The 13,924-nt window shown below is 44.2% G+C and overlaps 1 protein-coding gene across 1 annotated transcript in view; it reads left to right on the forward strand.

Moving 5' to 3' along the window:
* Positions 1-11,501: 11,501 nt before the first annotated feature.
* ESCO1 (establishment of sister chromatid cohesion N-acetyltransferase 1) overlaps positions 11,502-13,924 on the forward strand; it is a 42,762-nt gene continuing 40,339 nt past the window's right edge. Inside the window, exon 1 of the mRNA XM_040433154.1 lies at positions 11,502-11,704. The gene's annotated coding sequence lies outside the window, so the exon portion shown is untranslated. The remainder of the gene's footprint in view (positions 11,705-13,924) is intronic.

Raw genomic sequence — 13,924 nt, forward strand, 5'->3', positions numbered from 1 at the left:
TACAGAACCTGTCAAGCAATTACTAGTTAATCAACTGCACTGTGAAGTGAATACTTTGGATTCAGCTGACATTCGGTACTAGTTGTGTTTCTTGCACGCTACGGAATCCAGTGCAGCACAAATATTGTGCATTGTGGTTTCGGCCATACTATTAGCATCCACGTGTATTTATAGGACATTGCAGGCACGCTGCTGTATATATAGAACTTCGGGACTTCAATACACCCACAGGAATTCCTCCCTATTATAGTTTCACACCATCTGTAACTATTTGCATAGGTTTATGTGTGTCTACATGTATGTTTTTATATATATATATTTTTTAGGGGTATGTTTTTAGACTAATAAAGTCCATTATTCTTTACCACCATTGTGTTTCCCTTCTGAGTGTGCCCCTTCATATTGCTTACTAAATGCTACTGGTTTGCCACCTGGCAATTGATATTCAGTCCCCTGATTGGGGACGCATTGGGACTTTAATGTCGGAAGGGTGATTTAGTGAGAGGGACAGCCATGATAAGTAGGGCCGCCCCTTTTAGGATGATTACTCCGCTTTTTGGCAGGGAGACTTGGTCAGCAATAGGGTTACTAGTCCCATGACCCAATGCTTAATGAGCAGAAGTTATTGCTGGTACATCTATTTGCTTGTTCAGTTCAACAGCTGTTCTCTCCATCCATCTTTTTCCACCTCTCACTAAGCACAGATCCCTACCCTGCACCTCATCACAACTCAAACACCAAGGGCACCCCACCTTACATCGGGCAGGGACGCTGGAGCGTGATTCCCACCACCGTTGGAACTACTATTCCTATTCTTGCCCCTGGTGTCTAACGGGCTGGGCTGAAGATGGATCAATACCGCTGTGTGAAAACTCAGCCCAAGACTCTGTATGCTCGGCTGCCTGCATTACAGATCCGTGTACCTTTTTCCCATTCACTACCCACAAACCACACAATACTGTTCTTCTGGCTTGAACTTCCCCACATTCCCTAAGATGCAAGAATATAACTAAAAAAAATTTAAGAATTTGTCGGCATGATCAACCCTATTAAACCTGGCATACTGATTGGTAGGGCTCATCATGCTGATGAAAAAAATATGTTTCTTTTGTCTGTACGCTAAACAGCTGCAGAGATATTTATGTTTTTATTCACATGCAAAAGAGTATGTTGGAGCACCAGGAGACGGGGCTGAATCCTTGGGCACTGCTTTGTAACACCCCCTGTGCTCTGCACACTCCCCCTCCCCTTGATTGACAGGGCTAGACATAAGAAGGCTGAGGGCACAGCTGTGTCCTAGAGCTGTCTCCTAACATGTACATATCATATACATCACTTACTGTAGCTTTACCACATTAAGATCTGCTCAGAAAGCTAATATACATATTACTACTTTATTCACAAGCACAATATATGATTATAAAGACACCAGTAATATGTGTTATCTTTCTAAGCATAGAAAAACCATTCTTCTCATTGTGGTAATGCTATAGCAGTAAAGAACAAAAGGTGTGTGTTAAAAGTGGAACCCTCTACATATTAACAATTATTTTTATTTTTTAAACATTACTATTTCATATGTTAGTCTTTATTTAGAGATGAGCGAATTTCATGTTATGAAATTCGTTCACGCTTCATTTGGTGGTAAAAGCAGAATTGTGTTGTTATGGATACCGTTACCAGGGACCATAGCGCAATTCTATGACGGAATGCCTTTAGAGGCATTCCGTTATAATAGAAGTCTATGGCCTTCATAATGGATCTGTCCTGTTTCCATTAGGCAGGAGAGGACTCCCCTGCATAACGGAAATGGGACGGATCCGTTTTGCTGCCCATAGACTTCTACTATGATGGAATAAATAACGGAAGGCCTCTAAAGGCATTCCGTTATGCATTCCATCATAGAATTGCTTTATGGTCAGTGGTAACGGTATCCATAACGCAATTCAGCTTTTACCACCAAACGAAGCGTGAACGAATTTCAATATATGAAATTCGCTCATCTCTATTAAAATTTTTTAGATTAATGGAAATTTTCATTGAATGGTTGAGTTTCTGTTAAAAATAACTTGATACAAAGTTTTTAGAATGGAAAATGCAAGCAATAACAAAAAAAAACTAACGCATATGCACCTACAAAACACAAGAAAAATGCATGGAAATTTTATAAATTTATTTTAATTTGGAAGATTTGGTCTCTATGTGATGGATGATACAAGATGAACAAAAAAATAGAGGACTTCTAACTGATTAACCACCTCAGCCCCCCTAGCTTAAACACCCTTAAAGGGACACTGACAGGCCAAATCAGCATATATAGTTAGATATATGACATTACAGGTCTTATAGAGTCTTTTAAAAGCATATAAGTATCCCCCCTGTCCACCTTATAAAGAGCGAAATATAAAGTTTTATAACCTGCTTGTCCGGTCAGCAATCTGCCCAAGGGGCGGCGTTTCATGTGAAAATGCGCCCAGCCAGCCTTCCCAACTGCCGTTCTTAAGCCCCGCCCAGCTCATCATTATTCACTTCGCTGGGCGGCGGCTAGAACTCTCCCCAGTCCCGATCCTGCGCATGGGCAATTCAATCCTCTGGGCATCGTTCATGCCCAATCTTCTGCGCCTGCGCCCCGCCGTGGTTAGATCGCGCATGCGTACACACACAGCCTGCCTGCGTCTTGGAGGCAGCTGCAGCCTCAGCCTCAGCCATGCACTGTTCAGAGCAGCGCTTCAGAGCGCTGCTCACTCACATCGTCAAAGGGGTTAATAGTGCGTCCCACAGGATTGAATTGCCCATGCGCAGGATCGGGACTGGGGAGAGTTCTAGCCGCCGCCCAGCGAAGTGAATAATGATGAGCTGGGCGGGGCTTAAGAACGGCAGTTGGGAGCGGCTAGCTGGGCGCATTTTCACATGAAACGCCACCCCTTGGGCAGATTGCTGACCGGACAAGCAGGTTATAAAACTTTATATTTCGCTCTTTATAAGGTGGACAGGGGGGATACTTATATGCTTTTAAAAGACTCTATAAGACCTGTAATGTCATATATCTAACTATATATGCTGATTTGGCCTGTCAGTGTCCCTTTAATGACCAGGCCACTTTTTACACTTCTGACCTACACTACTTTCACGGTTTATTGCTCGGTCATGCATCTTACCACCCAAATGAATTTTACCTCCTTTTCTTCTCACTAATAGAGCTTTCATTTGGTGGTATTTCATTGCTGCTGACATTTTTACATTTTTTGTTATTAATCGAAATTTAACGAAATTTTTGCAAAAAAATGACATTTTTCACTTTCAGTTGTAAATTTGTTTTTAAAAAACGACATCTATATATAAATTTTTCTCTAAATTTATTGTTCTACATGTCTTTGAGCACCTGTCATGTTTCCTGAGGTTCTACAATGCCCAGACAGTAGAAAAACCCCACAAGTGACCCCATTTCGCAAAGTAGACACCCTAAGGTATTCGCTGATGGGCATAGTGAGTTCATGGAAGTTTTTATTTTTTGTCACAAGTTAGCGGAAAATGATGATTTTTTTTTTTCTGCTAACTTGTGACAAAAAATCAAAAATTAGAGGAACTCGCCATGCCCCTCACGGAATACATTGGGGTGTCTTCTTTCCAAAATGGGGTCACTTGTGGGGTAGTTATACTGCCCTGTCATTTTAGGGGAAATATCTCGGCCAAAGACAACTTTTCCCATTTTTTTTATACAAAGTTGGCATTTGACCGAGATATTTATCTCACCCAGCATGGGTATATGTAAAATGACACCCCAAAACACATTGCCCAACTTCTCCTGAGTACGGCATCACCACATGTGTGACACTTTTTTGCAGCCTAGGTGGGCAAAGGGGCCCACATTCCAAAGAGCACCTTTAGGATTTCAGAGGGCATTTTTTACACATTTTGATTTCAAACTACTTCTCACCCATTAGGGCCCCTAAAATGCCAGGGCAGTATAACTAACCCACAAGTGACCCCATTTTGGAAAGAAGACACCCCAAGGTATTTCGTGATGGGCATAGTGAGTTCATGGAAGTTTTTATTTTTTGTCACAGGTTAGTGGAATATGAGACTTTGTAAGAAAAAAAAAAAAATCATAATTTTCCGCTAACTTGTGACAATAAATAAAAAATTCTAGGAACTCGCCATGCCCCTCACGGAATACCTTGGGGTGTCTTCTTTCCAAAATGGGGTCACTTGTGGGGTAGTTATACTGCCCTGGCATTTTAGGGGCCCTAATGCGTGAGAAGTAGTTTGAAAATCAAAATGTGTAAAAAATGCCCTGTGAAATCCTAAAGATGCTCTTTGGAATGTGGGCCCCTTTGCCCACCTAGGCTGCAAAAAAGTGTCACACATGTGGTATCTCCGTACTCAGGAGAAGTTGGGCAATGTGTTTTGGGGTGTCTTTTTACATATACCCATGCTGGGTGAGAGAAATATCTCGGCAAAAGACAATTTTTCCCATTTTATTATACAAAGTTGGCATTTGACCAAGATATTTATCTCACCCAGCATGGGTATATGTAAAATGACACCCCAAAACACATTGCCCAACTTCTCCTGAGTACGACAATACTACATGTGACACTTTTTTGCAGCCTAGATGCGCAAAGGGGCCCAAATTCCTTTTAGGAGGGCATTTTTAGACATTTGGATCCCAGACTTCTTCTCACGCTTTAGGGCCCCTAAAATGCCAGGGCAGTATAAATACCACACATGTGACCCCATTTTGGAAAGAAGACACCCCAAGGTATTCAATGAGGGGCATGGCGAGTTCATAGAATTATTTTTTTTTGGCACAAGTTAGCGGAAATTGATTTTTTTTGTTTTTTTCTCGCAAAGTCTCCCTTTTCGCTAACTTGGGACAAAAATTTCAATCTTTCATGGACTCAATATGCCCCTCAGCGAATACCTTGGGGTGTCTTCTTTCCAAAATGGGGTCACATGTGGGGTATTTATACTGCTCTGGTATTTTAGGGGCCCTAAAGCGTGAGAAGAAGTCTGGAATATAAATGTCTAAAAAATTTTACGCATTTGGATTCCGTGAGGGGTATGGTGAGTTCATGTGAGATTTTATTTTTTGTCCCAAGTTAGTGGAATATGAGACTTTGTAAGAAAAAACCAAAAAAATTAAAAATAAATTTCCACTAACTTGTGCCCAAAAAAATGTCTGAATGGAGCCTTACAGGGGGTGATCAATGACAGGGGGGGTGATCAATGACAGAGGGGTGACCAGGGAGTCTATATGGGGTGATCACCCCCCTGTCATTGATCACCCCCCTGTAAGGCTCCATTCAGACGTCCGTATGTGTTTTGCGGATCCGATCCATGTATCCGTAAAAAACATACGGACGTCTGAATGGAGCCTTACAGGGGGGTGATCAATGACAGGGGGGTGATCAATGACAGGGGGGTGATCAATGACAGGGGGGTGATCAGGGAGTCTATATGGGGTGATCAGGGGTTAATAAGGGGTTAATAAGGGACAGGGGGGGTGTAGTGTAGCGCTTAGTGCTACTTATTACAGAGCTGCCTTTGTCCTCTGGTTGTCGATCCAAGCAAAAGGGACCACCAGAGGACCAGGTAGCAGGTATATTAGACGCTGTTATCAAAACAGCGTCTAATATACCTGTTAGGGATTTAAAAAATCGCATCTACAGCCTGCCAGCGAATGATCGCCGCTGGCAGGCTGTAGATCCACTCGCTTACCTTCCGATCCTGTGAACGCGTGCGCCTGTGTGCGCGCGTTCACAGGAAATCTCGCCTCTCGCGAGAGGACGCGTATATGCGTCCACCCAGAATAGCAGGGCCGCCGCCAGGACGCAATCCTGCATACGGCGGTCCTGAGGCGGTTAAGTGACTTTTTACATGATTACAAACAAAACTATATTACAATTTATGGATCCTGGCAATGTTTTTACCCATACAATACCGATGAAATCCAGTTCATGTTTTGGCTATGACTTGATAATAAAAAGAGAAACAATGAGTCAAAATAAATATGGCCACTGAGGAAGGAGCTGAACTCCGAAACGCGTCTGGCATTTGGCTTTTTTTTTTACTTTATATTTTTCTTGCATGCGCCGCTCCAGAATCAACAAGAGGAGGAGGGGAGTACTGCGGTATGCTAGCTCAGTAAGAGATCCACCTGAGGTCCATCAGAAGCAGGAGGAGAGAGTGCACAGCCCTGTACACAAGCTATCCAAGTTAAGAGACTGCTCCATTTGTAAGCTTCTCTGACTAAGGCCTCATGCACACGACCGTTGTTGTGTTCCGTTCCGCAAAATGGGGTTCCGTTGTTGTTTCCGTGTGTCTTCCTTTATTTTTGGAGGACCACCAGACATCAAGGAAGGTAAAAAAAAAGTCTAAAGGTTTGCAATGGAAATGATAGGAATAAAACGGACGGGGATGACAATCTTGTGTGCCTCCGTGTTTTTTAGCGGTCCGCGAACCGTTTTCCACGGACAAGAATAGGACAGGTTATATTTTTTGACGGACTAGAACCACGGATCACGGACGCGGATGGCAAACGGTGCACTATCCGCATTTTCAACGGCTCCATATCGGCGGAACGGACGCGGAGACAAACAACGGTCGTGTGCATGAGGCCTAAGAGGAACTGTACAGCCTCACATGTAAGTTTTTCCCGTCAAGGGGAGATCAAGCTCAAGTTGGGTAAGAGGAGGAGGGGAATTCAATATAGTCCCACACGACTCCGCATTGAGATACTTATCTGGAGACCAGCAAGTGGAGGAGGAGGAGCACGTGGTAAGATGCCACGATTATGCATTTGAGAATATAGTGGACACTATGCTGATGAAACATTATGCGCTATACCTACCCTTAGTTATGCTATGTGCGTTATAATATATGAACTACAACTCAATTTATGAATTGTTTATACACTGACCAAAAATATAAATGCAACACTTTCGGTTTTGCTCCCATTTTGAATGAGCTGAACTCAAAGATCTGAAACATTTTTTACATACACAAAAGACCCATCACTCTCAAATATTGTTCATACATCTGTCTAAATCTGTGTTAGCGAGCACTTCTTCTTTGCCGAGATAATCCATCCCACCTCACAGGTGTGGCATATCAAGGTGCTGATTAGACAGAATAAATATTGCACAGGTGTGCCTTAGACTGCCCACAATAAAAGACCACTCTGAAATGTGCAGTTTGATCACAGCACAATGCCACAGATGACGCAACGTTTGAGGGAGCGTGTAATTGGCATGCTGACTGCAGGAATGTACCAGAGCTGTTGCCCCTGCAATGAATGTTCATTTCTCTACCATAAGCCGTCTCCAAAGGCGTTTCAGAAGAATTTCTGCACAAACTGTCAGAAACCGTCTCAGGGAAGCTCATCTGCATGCTCGTCGTCCTCATCGGGGTCTGGACCTGACTGCAGTTCATCGTCGTAACCAATTTGAGTGGGCAAATGCTCACATTCGATGGAGAGGCATTCTGTTCACGGATGAGTCCCGGTTTTCACTTTTCAGGGCAGATGGCAGACAGCGTGTGTGGCATCGTGTGGGTGAGCGGTTTGCTGACCTCAACGTTGTGGACGTTATGGACAACAAACACAGGTGCATTTTATTGATGGCATTTCAAATGCAGAGATACCGTGACGAGATCCTGAGGCCCATTGTTGTGCCATTCATGTACGACCATCACCTCATGTTGCAGCATGATAATGCATGGCCCCAGCATGTTTGTGATGCTCTCGATCGGCGTATACGACAGTGTATTCCAGTTGCTGCCAATATTCTGCAACTTCGCACAGCTATTGAAGAGGAGTGGACCAACATTCCACAGGCCACAATCAACAACCTGATCAACTCTATGCGACGGAGATGTGTTGAAAATGGTGGACACACCAGATACTGACTGGTTTTCTGACTCCCCTCCCCCCCAGTAAGGCAAAACTGTGCACATTTCAGAGTGGTCTTTTATTGTGAGAAGTCCAAGGCCACTTTCACACGCTTCCGTTCATATAATACAACCGTCTGCATCCATTCAGAACGGATCCGTTTGTATTATCTGTAACATAGCCAAAACGGATCCGTCTTGAACACCATTGAAAGTCAATGGGCGACGGATCCGTTTTCTATTGTGCCATATTGTGTCAGTGAAAACAGATCCGTGTGTCAGGACATATCCGCTTGCCTCCGCATCATCAGGCGGACACCAAAACGCTGCAAGCAGTGTTTTGATGTCCACCTCCAGGGCGGAATGGAGACTGATCGGAGGCAAACTGATGTATTCTGAACGGATCCTTATCCATTCAGAATGCATTAGGGCAAAACTGATCCGTTTTGGGCCGCTTGTGAGAGCCATGAAAGGATCTCACAAACGGAAACCAAAACGCCAGTGTGAAAGTAGCCTTAGGTACACCTGTGCAATAATTATGCTATCTAATCAGCACCTTGATATGCCACACCTGTGAGATGGGATGGATTATCTAGGAAAAGGCCTTGAAGACAGCTTATGGTAGAAAAATAAACATTCATTGCATGGGCAACAGCTCTGGTAGACCTTCCTGCAGTCAGCATGCCAATTGCACGCTCCCTCAAACGTTGCGACATCTGTGGCATTGTGCTGTGTGCTCTGTGCACATTTCAGAGTGACCTTTTATTGTGGGCAGTCTAAGGCACACCTGTGCAATATTCCTGCTGTCTAATCAGCACCTTGATATACCACACCTGCGAGGTGGGATGTATTATCTCGGCAAAGGAGAAGTGCTCACTAACACAGATTTAGACAGATTTGTGAACAATATTTGAGAGTAATGGGTCTTCTGTGTATGTAGAAAATGTGTCAGATCTTTGAGTTCAGCTCATGTAAAAAGGGAGCAAAACCAAAACTGTTGCTTTTATATTTTTGTTCAGTGTATAATAAAAAAAAAATTTGGTCAGTTTTTAGATATAAATTGTATTTTATGTTTTAATTGCAATGTTAGATGTATTCCTGAAGTAGTCTTTGCACATTATTGTCCTCTTGCAGCAATACATCAATAGATTGCAAGAATAATACTTGGGGCCCCATATGTAATATATTACGTTTTTATTTTATTTTTTATAATATAAGCACAACATTTTATTGAATTTATTTATTGAATAAATAATCATTATTCTCATATGCAACCCAGAAGGAGGAGCGCCTGTCATATATTTGCACAAAGTTTACATATGTTCTCTATTGAAAAAGGGGAACATCTTCCATGCGAACAAAGGATGAGGCATATCAAAATCCAACATATCGAGTCATTGTTTTCCCCAACATTTGTTGTGAGGAACATTTGGAGAAACCCTATACACATTAGATCATTTTCAGATCCTACTGAAATCGGCCAACGTTCATCTACCATGTATGGTCACCACAAAAGCAGACACAGCTGAGTGTGCAGTCAGTTCTACATCAGAAGCAGCAGAAAAGCCACCTATGTGAAGGTGGTACACAGACCCTACAGCAGGAAAACTAGAGTCAATTTTGAATGAAGACTAAAAACAGAGTTGCATAATTCTGGATTTAGGAGCAAATGAACACTAAAAACATCAGTTCTAAGAAACTAAGTATTACACCGCGTCCACTGGAATCAATGGGCTGTTTGTGTAAGGCATGGACATGCTGGGTCCTCCAGAGACTCATTCTTGCTCTTCGCTCTAACAGACTGGGATAAAGGGATTCTTGAATGGGTGACCTCACTATTAACTTAAAATTCCCTTTCACCCGCTTACACAATTTTATAGATTTAAATGACTTTAATGTCATTAAAAGTAAATGTTCAAATTTCCGAATCTGTTAAGGTGGACATGGTCCTAAGGGTTAGTCTCATACACTGGGCAAATCAGAAGTGGGACCCTATGGGAATTTACTGTATTTAAATGAGGTTTTCTAAACCCCATTCACATGCATTGTACTTTATTGTCACAGATTTTCCCTGAGGTACAGTGTATGCCACATGTGAACGGGTTCCCAAAGACGTCCCACTTGCTCAAACAATCCAATATGTGTTCAGCATCAGATCGTTCAGGCACTAACCCATCAACGCAAAGATTAAAACTGCAGCAATTTTGGAATAATTGCAGTAAAAAAAACAACACAATTTGACAGCACAGTGTGAATGTACCCGACTAGGCACATGGGTAGAATTAACCATGGTACATTTCTCTTGGTTAACATGGATCAGCACTGGGCCTCTGAGTTCAAATCTGACCTAGGGTAACATCTGCATGGAGTTTGTATGTTCTTCCCATGTTTGTCTGGGTTTCTACGAGTACTTTGGTTTCCTCCTACGCTCCGAAGACATACTGAAATTCTGTCATCATATAAAATTGCCCTCAGTATGAGGTATGTCCTGTCCTGGAACTCTCAGAAACAGGGGCGACCTCCGGGAAGAGTTGGCAAATCTGCCCGGTGCCTCCTAGCATCTCTCGGAAAAAGACCTCATGCAGATGAACGTATTTTTGGTCCTCATCCGATCCGCATTTTCTGCAGTCTGGACATGGACTCATTCATTTCTATGGGACCGCTAAAAATGCAGATGGCACATGGGTGCTTGACAAAGGCTAGATGTAGCCGAAACGTTGCATGTTTTTGTACACCGTGCCATGGAGTCTTGAATAAAGAGGCAACCTTATTGGAGATGCTGCTGTAGCCTATGTCTTCTGTCATCTGTGTGCTGTCCACAAATTCTAGAAAATACACAAGAACAGGCATTTCTACTATTGGGCCAGCGAGAAATTCGGCATGCACATAGCTGGTATCTGGATTTTCTGCAGAATACATACGGTCGCGTGCCCGAGGCCTAATTGTGTGTGGCGCCAGGACTTGCTGGTGCCCAAACACACGTGGGGGCGGAGCCTTCATGAATAGGGGTCCTGACTGAAGGGGTCCCATTAGGAAAGGGGACAGGGTATACCATAAAAGGAGCACATGCGGAATGACACCATTTCTTTGTAACTTCTCCGCTCCCCACTGGGTATGTCTGATGAAGGAAGTCAGACTGCGAGCGCCATTCGGAAAGTCACCTCCTCAGTACATCGCTGCAGAATATGTTGGCGTCATATAGAAATGGGGAAACAAATACTGCTAATGATCTTAGTGTTCCCTATATCTGACTCAGTTTTCTCCATCTAGATGGAACTGGTCCATGTATCTGCCCTCTGTATCTTCCAGATGCCAGCACCTCCTCCTCCCACCTGTTGGTCCACCCTCCCCCCTACTTGACTTCACAGCCAGCACTGTGTGGTCACCGCTGCCCCCCAAAAACTCTCACTAAAATTCTTCTGATTACGTCATGGCCGTCTTGCCGCAAAAGAACAAGCTGTCGCGGCGTCGGTGACAACTTTTAATCGCATCCTGGAGAGCGACATAAAACTGGCGTGAAAACGAGGCTTGGAGCGCAGTGAGGGGCAGGGAGGATATTGACGGAGTGCACTGCGCATGCGTCAGACGGCTCATCTGACGCTTTACTGCTCCGCCCGGGAAGTTTCTTCCGTGTGCCCGGAGCCGGTGATGTTACAGTGTGTATAAGAGTGCTCCGCGCCTCCGCCGCCTGCAGCTAGAGCCTCCGCACTGTGTGCTTCTGCCCGTTACAAGTCACAGGATTGTTACTATAAACAGGACGAAGGGCCTAATGAGAACAGAGAGCGGACGGCTCGCACACTCCCCCCTCAGGCTGGTAAGTGTTACTGCTGGTTAGCCTCCTGTGAGTGTCTCCTGATCAATACTTTTAGATCATGTATGTAAAGGACTAGCTGACATGTTCAGCCTCCAGCTCTGGTGCAGAGGATTTATAGAGGTCACAGGCAATGGTGGTACTGTGTACAGACAGTGTGCAGGGCTGCAGCTTGTCTGCTACCACTTACACAGTTTATAGGGGGTCAGGCCGGCAAACATATGACCTGGAGCGCCACGACTTTCTAATATTAACTCCTCCAAGTCTGGTCACCCAGTACTGATGTCGGTGCTGTGGGAGGTTTTATACTTTCCATTGACATGGCTGTAAATAATACACATCACATTCTGATGTCCGCAGCGGATTATACAGAGATGAGCGGCGCCTCCTCTGAACTGCTTATCTCTTCCTGCAGGATCAGGCCGGGCAGCCTGTGCTTCTGGTGAAATCTCCTTCCCTGTCAACCACTGACTGACTGAATTATAGACCAAAATCTTATTATTATTATTATTATTATTATGGAGTGTACTGTAAATTAGAGGTCACCCTGGAGTTATGACCTCTATAAGTGCACTACCGTCGTGTGTGGTGTATGGTACAGCGGCTCCTTGGCGACTGCCAGTATTCCTATAATTGACATTGATGTATCTCATGAGATGGACAGGGGTGCAGAGCGCCCTGCTGCCCATACTTCTCATCCAGACCATAGTTTAGGGGTCGCTGTTTTGATACTTCTGCAGTGCCAATGAAAAGGAGATGCTGGAGTCAGTGGAGAGCCATGTCTGAAGATCCAAGCACAGATCCAGGGTTCAGAACCCTGCTCTACCAGATATAAGCCAGTCCCAGAGCTACTGCTGAATGTCACCGTGTCTGTTTTTTGGTCCACACATCGCGGATCTGTAAAGCACAGATCCCGGACGAGTGCATGCCCCCATTTAGTTTCAAACTCCTGTAGAAATGTCCTATCCTTGTCTGCTAAATGGACAAGCGTAGGACATGTTCTATCATTTTTGCGGGGCCGCAGCACGAACCTACGGATTATTGCAGCCCTGTTGAAATGAATGGGTCCGCATCTGATCCACCAAAAAATGTGTATCGGGTGCCTACCAATACTACAGCCATCTGCATGAGCCTTTAAAGAGGACCTGTCACCACAAAATGAAGTACATTCTCCAGGCAGCGTGTTAGAGCAGGAGGAGCTGAGCAGATTGATATATAGTTTTATGGAAAAATTTTCAGTATATCTTGTAATCTATACATTTACATCTCAGCTTTGTTTGAACTTGAGACTTTCCTATCAGTGACTGACAGCTATCTCTGTATACACTCTGATGACATTCTCTGTGTAAGAGTGTATACAGAGATAGCTGTCAGTCACTGATAGATGTACATGGGGAGGTGTTATCAGTGATTGATGACATTCTCTGTGTAAATCACTGATAACACCTTCCCATGTACATCTATCAGTGACTGACAGCTATCTCTGTATACACTCTTACACAGAGAATGCTATCAATCACTGATAACACCTCCCCTATGTACAGCTATCAGTGACTGACAGCTATCTCTGTATACACACTTACACAGGGAATGCCATCAATCACTGATAACATCTTCCCTATGTACAGCTATCAGTGACTGACAGCTATCTCTGTATACACTCTTACACAGAGAATGCTATCAATCACTGATAACACTTCCCCGTGTATATCTATTATTGACTGACAGCTATCTCTGTATGCACACACAGGGAATGCTATGAATCACTGCCAACACCTCCCCCATGTACAACTGAAGTCAGAAACAGCAGAGATAACCTTGTAATGTATACATTTATATCTTAAAGGGGTTGTCTGGGTTCAGGACATACCCATATTTTCACCCAGGCTCCGATGCTCTCCACTGGCTTTTATTTACTATAACACATAGCCGGGCGGAGGCTACTGCCCAGCAGTGTGTTTGGTGATGTCACCGGCTCTGATAGGGCAGCTTTAGCGCTGCCCTAGCAGTTTTACAGGCTAGGGCAGCGCTAAAGCCCGCCCATCAGTGCCGGTGACGTCACCGGGCTCAGTGATGGGCGGAAGCTTTCGCCTGGCAGCCCCATGGAGAGCCCGGTTCGTCACCGGAACTCCAGAAAAATGCCTTAGCCCTGCGCGATTTAGCGCAGGGCAAAGGAGAGCATCGGAGCATGAACTGCTCCGATGCTAAAGTCAGGGGGGCTGC

The sequence above is a fragment of the Bufo bufo genome, chromosome 5 (assembly GCF_905171765.1).
Source record: "Bufo bufo chromosome 5, aBufBuf1.1, whole genome shotgun sequence".
Classification (NCBI taxonomy): Eukaryota; Metazoa; Chordata; class Amphibia; order Anura; family Bufonidae; genus Bufo; species Bufo bufo.